This window comes from Leptonotus elevatus, chromosome 2, assembly GCF_054856555.1.
Source record: "Leptonotus elevatus isolate MCC_2025b chromosome 2, RoL_Lele_1.0, whole genome shotgun sequence".
Taxonomy (NCBI): Eukaryota; Metazoa; Chordata; class Actinopteri; order Syngnathiformes; family Syngnathidae; genus Leptonotus; species Leptonotus elevatus.
Genome location: NC_141240.1, coordinates 2,617,678 through 2,631,564, shown reverse-complemented (window position 1 = coordinate 2,631,564; position 13,887 = coordinate 2,617,678). Strand labels below are relative to the sequence as shown.

At 41.9% G+C, this 13,887-nt stretch overlaps 1 protein-coding gene and 1 pseudogene across 5 annotated transcripts in view; one reads left to right on the top strand and one right to left on the bottom strand.

Moving 5' to 3' along the window:
- LOC147178156 (SRSF protein kinase 3-like) overlaps positions 1-13,887 on the bottom strand; it is a 98,411-nt gene that overhangs the window by 44,069 nt on the left and 40,455 nt on the right. The window lies entirely within an intron of this gene.
- Positions 10,443-11,307, top strand: LOC147178158 (uncharacterized; annotated as a pseudogene).

Here is a 13,887-nt window from a genome sequence, read left to right as displayed (position 1 = left end):
TCTGGGCTTGTATAGTTGAACACAAAGCTATATATTTGCAATATATATATGAATGGCAACAGACTGATACACACAGGTTGGTTTTACACCTTTTGCCATCCAATTGAAGAGCAGTTATTTGTTATGCCTAACAAATAATATTTAGTGGCAAGCATTTGTTATCACTATATGCCACTGGTATAAATAGAATAATATTTGAATGACAATACAATAACAATAATAATAATAATTAGCTGTGAATAATATACACTGTCACTTTTTACTCCAAGACATAGTTAATTTTTCTAAAACTGCATACTGAACTGAACGGAAAACTGTGAGCACAAAACCGAAAACCAAACCAAACCGTGGAATTTGTGAACCGTTCCACCCCTACACAATTCGTATACGTGCTGTGTTTGTGCTTGTTTCACGCACGTATCGTATATATACTGCATTTTTTTCTTCCTAGTTAGCCCATCAATTGGTGTTAAGTAGTATGTTAATAAACTGCCAATCCCCCCCCCCCCCCCAAGGCTTTAAATGTTTTACTTAGTTTAAACCACTGCTCCACTAAGCATATAAAAAGTGTCATGTTGGGAGTTTTGTTTAAAAAATAAATACTTTTTTTCCCCTCAAAGGATCTTTGTGCAGTTTGTCACTTTTTTTTACTCACGACTGCCACCTCTGGTCCAAAGCGTAACTGCAGCATCTGTCAGGCTCGTTCATGGTGCGCGTGCAAGTACGTGCATGATCTTAAAGTGACGAGCCACAGTTGACAAACAAAGACATGACTTCAAATGAGGTAAGAAAAACTCCGCCCCTCCCCAACAAAACTGGAGTGTGTGAGTCCGCACATTCTACTATAAAGGGAAAATTAAAGCTGATAGATGCAGTCAGAGTAAAACAGTCAGGGCTCTTCATACTCATCTGGGCATTGGTGGAGCATGCATGATGGAGAAAAAGCTTTAATTTTACCTTTTTAAACGACACAATGCACCTTTAATACAATGCCGAAGTTATCGGATCGGGACTAAGAATCGGCCGATCTTTTTCTTCTTTTTTTTTTACTTTGTGAGGAGGCAAATAGAGAATACAGTGATCCCTCACTACTTCACGGCTCACTCTCGTTTAGCAACTCCGCAAGAAGAGCTCATTAAGATGACAGATATTAGCGGTTATTGAAGGAGAAAACGATCTCTTTTAACGATCTCTACTTAGTGGAAATTCACCTATCGCGGGTGGAACGCGCGTAGAACGTATCACCCATGAAAAGTGAGGGAACACTGTATATAAAAGCAAGTCATGTCCACTGTGTCCTGTGAATATGTAAAAGCGATTGGCACAATATTTTGTATTTTTGGATGATGTGATGTGAGTTTCTATGAAGTCGAAAAATATTGTGACGATCATTTTTATAGGCTTAAGTCGACAAGAGTAGGAATGTGCATATGAATTTTGGTGGCGATTGATCATAGTTTTCAGACATTGACTGACGCAAACATTTTGTAACTATGGCTACATTCACACTGCAGGCAAATAAGACCCAAATCGGAAATGTCAGTGTGAATGGCTTAATTATTTTTTCTGATCCGACCTGGATCACTTTCATATGTGGTCCCAGATCTGATACGTATACTGTCATGTTTTGGTTTTGTGGGGTTGGGCTTTTGTTTAGTTTTGGGTGTTTGTGTCCTTTGTCTGTGTCATCTGTGCCTGTGTCCGAATTCACAAGACTGGGTCCTCAGAGGGCCGAATTTATCGGCTGCATGACATCACTTCCGACGCGACTCGACAGCACGTACGGGATATATATCTGACAGAAACAGAGACAAAACCACATCACTTTAGTCTTACCCAGGTGAACTCATACATGTCAGTCATGCTGAGAGGAAGCGAAATCTCAGGGGACCTCAGGAAGTGGGTAGTGACAGCACATCTGTCTGGGGAAAGCTATGAAGTCATCTAAAAACATTGAGCGTCTATTAGACTATTAGATCTGTCATATATATATGAATGGGTTGTCAATACTGCTTGTCAGTAGCACATTGACCGACAATCCATTCAAGTGTAAATCAGTCATAAGTCTGTACGTGCTGTCGAGTCGCGCTGGGAGTGACGTCATGCAACCGACAAATTCAGCCTTCCGAGGACCCAGCCTTGTGAATTTAGACACAGGCTGTGTTTTGTTATGTTGTACTGTGTACTTCCAAGCTTTATGTGATCCACCTGTGTTTGCCTGACCCTTCCTCTTGTGTTAACCAATCAGTGCCCCCTGCCACTTGTGTCTTGCACAGGTGTCTCGTCATGTCAATTAGCGTTGGTGTATGAGGCTACATTCACACTGCAGGGCGTGATGCCCAATTCGGATTTGTTGTTAAATACGATCTTTTTATGGACTCGTTCACATTACAAAAACAAATGCAACATCTAATGTGAACGCAACACGCCCAAGTTGCGACTCGCATGCGCAAAGAGCACAAGGTGAGTGACGTACACCCAAAACAACGTCACGTTGCAGTGTTCACGGAAGTAAATATTGTCCTGACTCGCAACTTTTTACCAAGCTTCAGCCAAGCAGCCTCGGCAAGCAAATTTATCAGTGTCATATGCAAATTTAGCTGTGCCAACGCACGCTACAGAACGGTGGACTGGTGGACTCATTTCACGGACGTGTTAGGAGTGTGATTCATGTGTCTTGTCTGCATACATTATGCAAATTCAGTTGTGCGAACGCCCGCGCTCCTGGTTGGTGGACTGTTTTCACGCTCGCTCCTATATTTGGGGGAAATGAGGGGACACTCCTCGACCTCCTCATTTAATTGAGAAGTCTACTGAAGATGACTTTGCGTCATCGCCATTCGTGATGAACCGTCTGCAGGGCTGAATTTCTACTATCGCCATTATGCTTCATGTTTCAAGTGTGATTAAATTAAAGATAAATAAAAAATAACACTTTTACTCAAAACATCTTTGTATATATTCACAGATGTGTCAGTAGTCTCCCTTCCAAGCACTCTCTTCCACCCGCACAGAGCGCATATCAGGCTTTTGATGATGTATGAATCGGATGCGTGCGGATGAGCGCTCACAGTGTAGACACATCGCATACTTATCTGATTTATATCCACATACGAAAGAGGCCCAGGTCCCTTGTGAAAAAAATCTGAATTGTACTGTTCACACTGCATGAAAAAAATCTGATACGTGAAAAAATCGGAACTGAGCTGCAGTGTGAACGCAGCCTAATAGACGCTCAATGTTTTTAGAAGACTTCATAGCTTTCCCCAGACAGATGTGCTGTCACTACCCACTTCCTGAGGTCCCCTGAGATTTCGCTTCCTCTCAGCATGACTAACCTGTATGGGTTCACCTGGGTAAGACTAAAGTGATGTGGTTTTGTCTCTGTTTCTGTCAGTGATGCACAATTTCTTTGCTAAACCTCTCCTTTCATTGGTCTATTTCAGTGGTTAGTTTAGCTACCAATTTGTCCTACCTGATCCTACTTGACAGCTTGTTTTAAGCAATGCAGCTCAGGGTTCACTTACTTTTGCACCTACATGAATTGACCAAAAACTATTTTTAATTAAGTTTTGACTACACAGTTGATTAAAAAAAGAACAATGCATTGAATTGATAAACCTACAACTGTAATGGTTCAGATTGAACAACAAAATCAGGTTGAAACAATTGAAGTCCAAATTGCTCAAGAGGTTCACAAACTTTTGAGCAGCACTGTATATGTGAAGTTATTGACTTTACAAGATTATCTTAATGATTGTCATTGGATTGATAAAATTACAGAGAAGAAAACAAGATTTTTTTTATTTAATAGAGCAAAAACCTTTGGTATGGTTACATAAATACCCGAATGCTTTACTTTTAATTGTCAGTAATTTTAATATTGCTCTTGATAGTACTTTGGCTCAATGGCCTCCGAGGCAAAACAAAAATTGGGATTGTTATTTAAAGCTTTTGATGCAAAGATTTGACCTAATTGATATTTGGGGAGGGAAATTCCCAACTGAGAAAGTATTTACATGGTCTAACAAACCAGGCACTTTGCAGTCCAGGATTGACTACTGGTTGGTGTCCAGAAGTCTTAGAGAGAACACTACGACACAAATTCTGGCCACTCCTTTAACTGATTATAAAGCTGTACATGTCCGCATTTCTTTATTTCCTTCCGCTTGCCATATTCCCTCGTATTGGAAGATAAATAGTGCTATTTTGACTTATGTAGAGGTGAGAGTCGAAATTAAAAGACTAATTCAGAAATATTGGAATGAGGCCCAAACTTATAACAAATATAGTATTAAGTGGGAACTTTTGAAATTTAAAGTTGCTAAATTTGTTACAGTTCTGATTTAGCTAAACGGAGATTAGAGGAAAATGAGATTATATCGTAACATTGCTTTCTCATAAATCACCTGAATGTCTGTCTATTAATGAAAAAGAAACACTCATAGAAAGCCAAAGTAAGCTTGGCAACTTGTATATGCTTAGAGTAAAATATGCCTTTTATAAGATCGAAGCAAAAATGGATGGAAGAGGGGGGAGAGAAATTCTGTCACATTCTCAAAATAACACTATCCGACAACTTAAAATTGGCAATGTTCTTTGTGATGATCCAAGGCGAATTGCTACATACTGTTCTGAATTTTATAAATTGTTTATAAGCTCTCAATATTGTAATAGGAATGCATCTGACTTTTAAGATTTGATTGAGGTGAATAGCATTGATGTCACAGATAGAGAGATGTGTGATGCTCCTTTGAATCTTCTAGAAATTACGGATGCCATCAACAGCCTTAAACCAAATACATCTCCTGGGGTCGATTGAATAGTTTCAGAATTCTATAAAATATTTGCCGAGCAGTTGACCCCCTTTTTGTTAAAAGTGTTCACAGAAAGTATTAATAATGGGTCGCTCCCTCCTACATTAACACAAGGTCTAATTACGCTTATTCCTAAACCAAAAAAAAAATTGTGTTTTTACTTGATAATTGCCGTCTGTTTTGTCTTTAAAAAAAAGATTATAAGATATTAGCAATTGCTCTTGCCAAACGACTTAAATTAGTTTTGAATGCGATCATAGGCGAATCTCAGTCCGGATTTATGGATAAATAGGCATACAGCTAATAATATTAGGCTGGTATTAGATATTTTTTATTATTCTGAATTGATTAATGACAATAGTTATATCCTTTCTGGATTTTTATAAAGCGTTTGATTCAGTGTAACACGAGTTAATATGTAATTCTTTAGAAAAATGTGGTCTTTCTAAAAAGAGAAAAAATAAAATTAAAATTAAAATAAAATTATATATATATTTTTTATTGGTTTTGGTAATTTTTTTTCGTAGAGCCTGTATGCTAAAAATAACAGCTCAAATTGAGCACTGGTACCACTCCTCGTTTTGACATTAAACAGGGAATCCCTCAAGGATGTCTGATTTTTCCTTACCTCTTCCTCCTTGTTACGCAACTTTTAGCTAACCATATTAAGTCAAGCAATCTGAAAGTAATTAAAATTGCAGAGCGAGAAATAATTATTAGTCAGTTAGCCGATGATACCACTCTTTTTCTCAAAGACTCTGACCAGTTACCGTCTGCTTTGGATATCATAAATGTGTTCTCTAGAGCTTCTGGACTATACCTGAATGTGAATAAATATGAGCTTATGGCAGTGAAAGACTGTTGTTGGCTCGATTTTGAACATTCTTGTCAAAGATACATTTACATATTTGGGAATATATATCATTAACTCTTTGACTGCCAGACGTTTTCAGAAAAGGGATGCCGTCAGTGCCAGCCGATTTAAGCATTTTGACTGATCTTTCAAGGTCCACAGAAAATGTTCTGTTCGGACTATGGAAACACACGTACTACCAAATGAAAGATTGGACTTTCATCTTTCATCAGAAAAAAAAGTTTGTTTCTACCTTATTCCGTTCTTTAGTAATCAACAATAGAAAATGGTTAGTTTCACCCAATTTCGCCTGTTTTGGACCAAAATACGGAGAAATCAAGCTTTTAGTGAAACGATATTATTTCATGCATTCTAGTGAATTTTACACTTCTTTTTGTCCATGAATGATGCCTAAATAGTGCTTTACTTCTATAAAACACTACCACCAAGAATGAAAAAGTGTTTTTTGATAGCAAAATACGTTTATTTACATTCAACAGTGTAACAATTTGACAACAATTTGGCAAACTATTTACAAATGTGTGCAACTGTGGTGCTATTTACAAATATGTGGATGTTTCAACGACAGTTTTTCTTTTTGTAACACTCTCCTGCGTGCAAGGAGACGCAACAGCATTTGCACAACAGATTGCCTCTTCGCGTGCTCCACTTTCTTGCAGGCCGTTTTTTCCAGGGAATAGCAAGTATATACTGCAGTGTGTGTTGCCATCAAGTCTAATATCAGGATCATGCTACGGTTTCGTTACGGTGGTGTTACGTCTCACTTCCTCATGTCCTTCAGTTGCTAAACCGGGTTGTAAGAGATGTTTTGATCCATTTTATCCACTCCATTCGTGGTGGCATCGTAGTCCAGAAACAGTGTCTTCTCCGTGATCAGACTGTACCCGCTCCTCCGATGAATATGCATTGGACTCGGGGTACTCTTTATTGTCCGACAAAATGTCCGCATGTGAAAGCTCCGGCGTTAGCAGAGCTAGCCGGTGATGCTTTATGACGTGAGAATAAAGGCCGCGTCCAACTGTGGCGTCCAACTGTGGCGTCAACCTCGGGATTCACCATCACCATCATCATCAATCTGCATTGGTCGGTGCCAACTCTCCATCGCCCGATCGAATGTCCGATTGTGTAGAAGTACCCGGTCGGTTATTGTGCGCGTTTTCCGGCCTTAGCAGCGGTAGCCGCGCTAGCCGCGCTTAGCCGGTGAGGCTTACTACGTGATTATAACAGTCGCGTCAAGGCTTCCAACTGTGGCGTCAACCTCGGGATTCACCATCATCATCATCATCATCAATCTGCATTGGTCGATGCCAACTCTCCATCGCCCGATCGAATGTCCGATTGTGTAGAAGTACCCGGTCGGTTATTGTGCGCGTTTTCCGGCCTTAGCAGCGCTAGCCGCGCTAGCCGCGCTTAGCCGGTGAGGCTTACTACGTGATCATAACAGTCGCGTCAAGGCTTCCAACTGTGGCGTCAACCTCGGGATTCACCATCATCATCATCATCAATCTGCATTGGTCGATGCCAACTCTCCATCGCCCGATCGAATGTCCGATTGTGTAGAAGTACCCGGTCGGTTATTGTGCGCGTTTTCCGGCCTTAGCAGCGCTAGCCGCGCTTAGCCGGTGAGGCTTACTACGTGATCATAACAGTCGCGTCAAGGCTTTCAACTTTGGCGTCAAGCTCGGAGTCATCATCATCGTCGACATCAATGCGCTTTTTAGTATTGATCGATGCTTTCCGTCTTTGAAAAAAATGCTCAAGCGTGAGCTGCTTGCAACCGGTTGCTTGGTCAGCCATTGTGGCTTATTCAGCCATGTCTCCTCAACACTCTAGCTCCGCCTCACGTCTTCTACTGACGCCCACGGTGGGCGGCCCATCCAACCTTGTGCAAAGAGAGTCATCGCTGCCCTCTAGGGGCCAAAACGAGTCTTTTACTAACCAGATCTGCCTGATACTTTCAGCACAGCTGCCCAAGGCTTTCCTGCACCCGTTTCCAAAAAAAAACAAAAAAAACATAGTGAACGTCTTTTAACGTCCTCGGCGCCCTTCCCTAGGTTTATGCTAAACGTTTTATAACGTCTATGGCGGTCAAAGAGTTAAAGATAAAAAAAAAAAAAAAAAAAAAACAGAAGTCCCCTGAATTTTGCACCGATTATTGAAAAAAAACAAAAAACTAAAAACTTTAATGTGGCTTCTTATAGAATTGTCTTTAAGAGGTAGAACTTTGATAAGTAAAGTAGAAGGTATTTCCAGACTTATGCTGCCTTCTCATTATATGTAGATAATAAAACCATTAAAGACATAGACCAGATGCGTTTCAATTTTTTATGGAAGAATAAAATGCACTACATTAAAAAAAATCTGTGGTTATGAATACGTATGAGAAGGGGGCACTTCTTAAACTTTGATTCTTTGAACAATACATTTAAAATTAACTGGATTAGGTATTTTCTGAATAATCCTGACTCAATTTGGAACTGTATTTCGAACTATGTTTTTTCCAAAATTGGTGGGTTAAGATTTCTTTTGTCATGTAGTTATAACACTGAAAGAATACCCGTTTGCTTATCAAACAACTTCCATAAGCAAGCATTGCTTGCTTGGTCACTCATTTGCAAGTGTAACCTTTCCCCACACCGCTACTTTATTTGGAATAACCGACCCATTTGTTAAAAGAACAAATCCATTTTTCTAAAGACTTTGTTTGATCATAATATTTGGGTGAGTCAATTATTCAACAGTAGAGGAGTGTTATTTACCTATCAAGAATTTCTTCTACACTTTCAGATGCCTGTGACGCCTAAACTATTTGCTGTAGTTTTTGATGCTATACCTTCTGGTGTATTAATGCTATATAGGGGTCACATTGGTCTTGTAGCTGACATATTGCTGATATCACTGAATCACCAATTGGTAGATTATGTTTCAACCCTTTCCGCCATAAAAACAATCGCAAAATCTGTGCTCTTTTCAAGTCTGATATTGTGTCTGTATCACCTGTAATATCATACTGGAACTGTCGTGCATATGGCACAGATAAAAGTCGCTTTCCTTGGCGGCTTGGCTGGAGCTTGGTAAAACGTTGCGAGTCGGGACAATATTTACTTTCGTGAACACTGCAACTTGACGTCGCTGTTTTGAGTGTATGTCACTCACCGTGTGCTCTTGCATTCACATTAGATGTCACATTTGTTTTTGTAATGTGGACAAGTCCATAAAAAGATCTAATTTAACATCAAATCTAAATTGGTCATCACGCCCTGCAGTGTGAACTTAGCCTTGTCTAAATTTAGAACTAAATTCACCCATCTATAACAGGTCCATATTTTAGCCGGAATCTAAATACAATTTAATCAAGTAAATATTGAATATAAAAAAAAAGATAAATGTTTAGGTTTAAGAGTTTGCTTTTTATTTATTTTATGCTTACGACCCTTCTAATAAATCTAATACATTATGGCTTGTACATCAGCAGTTTAAGATGCTACTAATTTTTTGCACTTAATTCTTCCTTCTTTTCCTTTCGTTTTTTTCCCTTCAGGGGTCGCCACAGTGAATCAGTTGCCTCCATCTAACCCTGTCCTCTGCATCCCCTGCTCTCACACCAACTACCTTCATGTCCTCTTTAACTACATCCATAAACCTCCTCTGGTCTTCTTCTAGACCTCCTGCCTGGCATTTGGAAACTTAGCATCCTTCTGCCAATATACTCACTATCTCTCTGGACATGTCAACCATTTCTGTCTGGCCACTCTGACTTTATCTCCAAAGCCTCTAACATGTGCTGTCCCCCTCTGATGTACTCATTCCTGATTCTATCCATCTTGGTCACTCCCAGCGAGAACCTCAGCATCTTCATCTCTGCCACCTCCAGCTCTGCCTCCTGTCTTTTCCTCAGTGGGACTGTCTACAGACCAAACAACATCACTGGTCTCACCACAGTTTTATAAACGTTTCCTCTCAATTTAGCTGAAACTCTTCTATCACACATCACACCTGACACTTTTCTCCACCCGTTCCAGCCTTCCTGCACACGCTTCATCACTTATTTTCCACACACTCCATTGCTCTGGACTGTTGACCCTAAATACGTAAACTCCTCCACCTTCTTGGTCTCTTCTCCCTGTAACCTCACTTTTTCACTTGGGTCCCTCCCATTCACACACAGATACTTCGTCTTGCTATGGCTAACCTTCATTCCCCTCCTTTCCAGGGCAAACCTCCACGCCTCTAGCTTATTTTCCACCTGTTCCCTGTTCTCACTACAGATCACAATGTCATCAGCAAACATCATAGTCCATGGAGATTCCTGTCTAACCTCGTCTGTCATCCTGACCATTACCGTAGTGAACAAGAAGGGGCTCAGAGCTGATCTTTGATGTAGTCCCACTTCCACTTTGAACTCTTCTATCACACTGTCCTGCACCACTTGAACATAATTCTCTGTCACTCCAGACTTCCTCATACAAAACCACAATTCCTCTCTGGGCACCCTGTCATAAGCTTTCTCCAGATCTACAAAGACACACTGTAGCTCCTTTTGACCTTCTCTGTACTTCTCTATCAACATTCTGAAAGCAACTACATCTGCGGTTCTCTTTTTTGGCATGAAACCATACTGCTGCTCACAAATGTTCACCTCTGCCCTCAGTCTAGCTCCAACTACTCTTTCCCATATCTTCATTGTGCGGCTCATCAGCATTATTCCTCTGTAGTTGCCACAGCTCTGCACGTCTCCCTTGTTCTTAAAAATGGGCACCAGCACACTTCTCCATTCCTCAGGCATCTTCTCACTATCTAAGATCCTGTTGAACAATCCAGTCAGAAAATCTACTGCTACCTCTCCTAGACACTTCCATACCTCCACAGGTATATCATCAGGCCTGAGTGCCTTTTCTTCATCCTCTTCAATGCCCTTCTCACTTCATCCTTACTAATCTTTGCTACTTCCTGGTCCACAACAGTCACCTCTTCTATTCTTCGCACTCTCTCATTTTCCTCATTCATCAACTCTTCAAAGTACTCTTTCCATCTTCCCATCACACTACTGGCATCTGTCAACACACTTCCATCCCTATCCTTTATTACCTTAACCTGATGCACGTCCTTCCCATCTCTGTTTCTTTGCCTTGCCAACCTGTATAGACTGTCCAACCTAGCATACAAGTCATCGTAAGCCCCCTGTTTGGCCTTTGCCACTACTTTTACTTTACGCTGCATTTCCTGCATGTACTCCTGTCTACTACTTCTTAGCTAACTTCTTTCTCTGGATCCACTTCTGCACCTCCTCATTCTACCACCAAGTCTCCTTATCTCCTTTCCTTCCAGATGACACACCAAGGACTGTCCTACCTGTCTCCTTGATCACATTTGCGGTAGTTGTCCACTCATCTGGAAACACCTCCTGACCATCCAGAGCCTGTCTTAACTCCCTCCAGAAAGCCATACAACACTCTTTCTTTTTCAGTTTCCACCATTCCGTCCTCTGTTCTGCCTTTGCCGTCACCACCAGAGTCATCCTACACACTACCGTCCTATGCTGTCTGGCTCCACTCACCTACCACTATTTTGCAGTCGCTGATCTCCTTCAGATTACACCGTCTACACAAGATGTAGTCTACCTGTGTACTCCTACCTCCACTGTTGTCGGTCACCCTATGTTCCTGCCTCTTCTGGAAGAAAGTATTCATTTGTACTTAATTAATATACTATGTATACATTTGATGAGTCCAGTCCTGAAGACAAGTACAAACTTATATTTCATTGTAGTGGTAGCGCCACCTACTGGCAAAAAAAAACCATGTTTTTTGTCTTCGATGTTTTTATCCGACCGGGTTAACTGGATCTACCTTATATTTGCTCAGAAGAGTGTTTAGGCCTTCATAATGTTACAACACGAAGTTTGTGTGTTTCCGCGCTTCGCTGTGGGCGTGGCAACGCACTGCCAAAAAAACAGTCCAGATTTTAAGGGCAAAATGAGCAATTTATAGTGCATTGATAAAAAACAATTTTTTTTGACTCACTAGCACCCCTAGAAATCTTTAACAAAGCAGCCCTGGTTGTACGTTTCAGCTAGATTTTGGAAGTATATGGAGCCCAAGACTTACAAAAAAAAGTCTCTTGGAGCCATATGCTAAAATTAACAGGAAGTGAGATACATTTTTGAATGTCCAATTTTTGCAAATTTACAGGGGGCATTTTTTTTGCCCACTTATCATCCGATTGACTTTGAAAATTTGCCTGGACCATGTCAAGACCTGGGTCAACAACACCATCATTATTTTTCAAAATACTTTATGGCAGGGACAGGGAATTAAATTCTGTTTTTCATATTTATTTCGCCATGGAAGAGGAAATGCTTCATAACTCACGTGTACATGCTCCAGAAAATCTCAAATTTCAAATGTATGTCACGATCTGAAAGTATCTATATGACAGTATACAGTTATAAATATATCGCCACCTCGTGGTGACAAAAATTTGTTTTGTTTTTTTACATTTGTATATGCTCCGCCGAGCCCGTTCAACAGATCTAGTTCAAAATTTGTCAAAAAAAGCCTTAAAATGTTGACCATGCCTCAAACTGACTATTGTGGCTTTTCAGTAAAGGGTGTGGCCATTACATTGCCGCAGATTATGATGATCGACCGTGACAACAAATGCTGCTTTAACTTGACCCAAATCCTCCAACCCGTAAGGGTTGCTGTCAAGCTGAAGGAGGAGTCCTATCGGGCTTTTTTGGCTTGTGGGACTCCAGAGGCAGCTAACAGGTACCTGCTGGCCAAGCGGAATGCAGCTTTGGCGGTCGCTGAGGCAAAAACTCGGACATGGGAGGAGTTCGGTGAAGCCATGAAAAATGACTTCCGGACGGCTTCGAAGAAATTCTGGTCCACCATCCGGCATCTCAGGAGAGGATCACCACCTGGTGGTGTGTTGGCTCCGATGGCGGGGTTAGATGCTGGTCCGACCTGGCAGATCCAAACGTATTGTGATGGTCTTATGTTCTGCTGGGAACGTCTGGCAGAAAGTTTCGACACCCATCTCCGGCAGAACTTCTCCCTTGTACGAGGGAGGCGGGGGACATTAAGTCCAATTGGACCATGTTCCGCGCCTCCATTGTTGAGGCGGCTGATCGGAGCTGTGGCCGTAAGGTGGTTGGTGCCTGTCGTGGTGGCAATCCTCGAACCCGCTGGTGGACACTTGCGGTAAGGGACGCCGTCAAGCTGAAGGAGGAGTCCTATCGGGCCTTTTTGGCCTGTGGGACTCCAGAGGCAAAAACTCAGTACGGTGAGGCCATGGAAAAAACGACATCCGGACGGCTTCGAAGAAATTCTGGTCCACCATCCGGCGTCTCAGGAGAGGAAAGCAGTGCACCATTAATACTGTGTATAGTGGAGATGGGTGCTACTGACCTTAACTTCGGACGTCGTGAATCGGTGGGGAGAATACTTCAAAGACCTCCGTCGGGAAGTCAAATCTTGGATTCAGGAAAAACAGTGTGGTTTTCTCCTCGGCTGTGGAACAGTGGACCAGCTCTACACCCTCGGCAGGATCCTCGAGGGTGCATGGGAGTTCGCCCAACCAGTCCACATGTGCTTTGTGGACTTGGAGAAGGCGTTTGACCGTGTCCGTCAGGGAGTTCTGTGGGGGGTGCTTCGGGAGTACGGACAACCGAGCCCCCTGATACGGGCTTTTCGGTCCCTGTACGATGGATGTCAGAGTTTGTTCCGCATTGCCGTACAGGCAGTACCGGCAGTAAGGCAAATTAGTTTCCAGTGAGGATTGGACTCCGCCAAGGTTGCCCTGAGTCACCAATTCTGTTAATAACTTTTATGGACAGAATTTCTAGGCGCAGCCGAGGCGTTGAGGAGGTCCGGTTTGGTGGCTTCAACATTGCATCTCTGCTTTTTGCAGATGATGTGGTGCTGTTGGCTTATTCAAGCCGTGATCTTCAACACTCACTAGAGCAGTTCGCAGCCAAGTGTGAAGCGGTTGTGATGAAGATCATCACCTCCAAATCCGAGACCATGGTCCTAAGTTGGAAATGGGTGGCGTGCCCTCTCCAGAGATCCTGCCCCAAGTGGAAGAGTTCAAGTATCTTGGGGTCGTGTTCACGAGTGAAGGTAGGTTGGAGCGGGAGATCAACAGGGGGTTCGGTGCAGCGTCTGCAGTGATTTAGACTCTGTATCGGTCCGT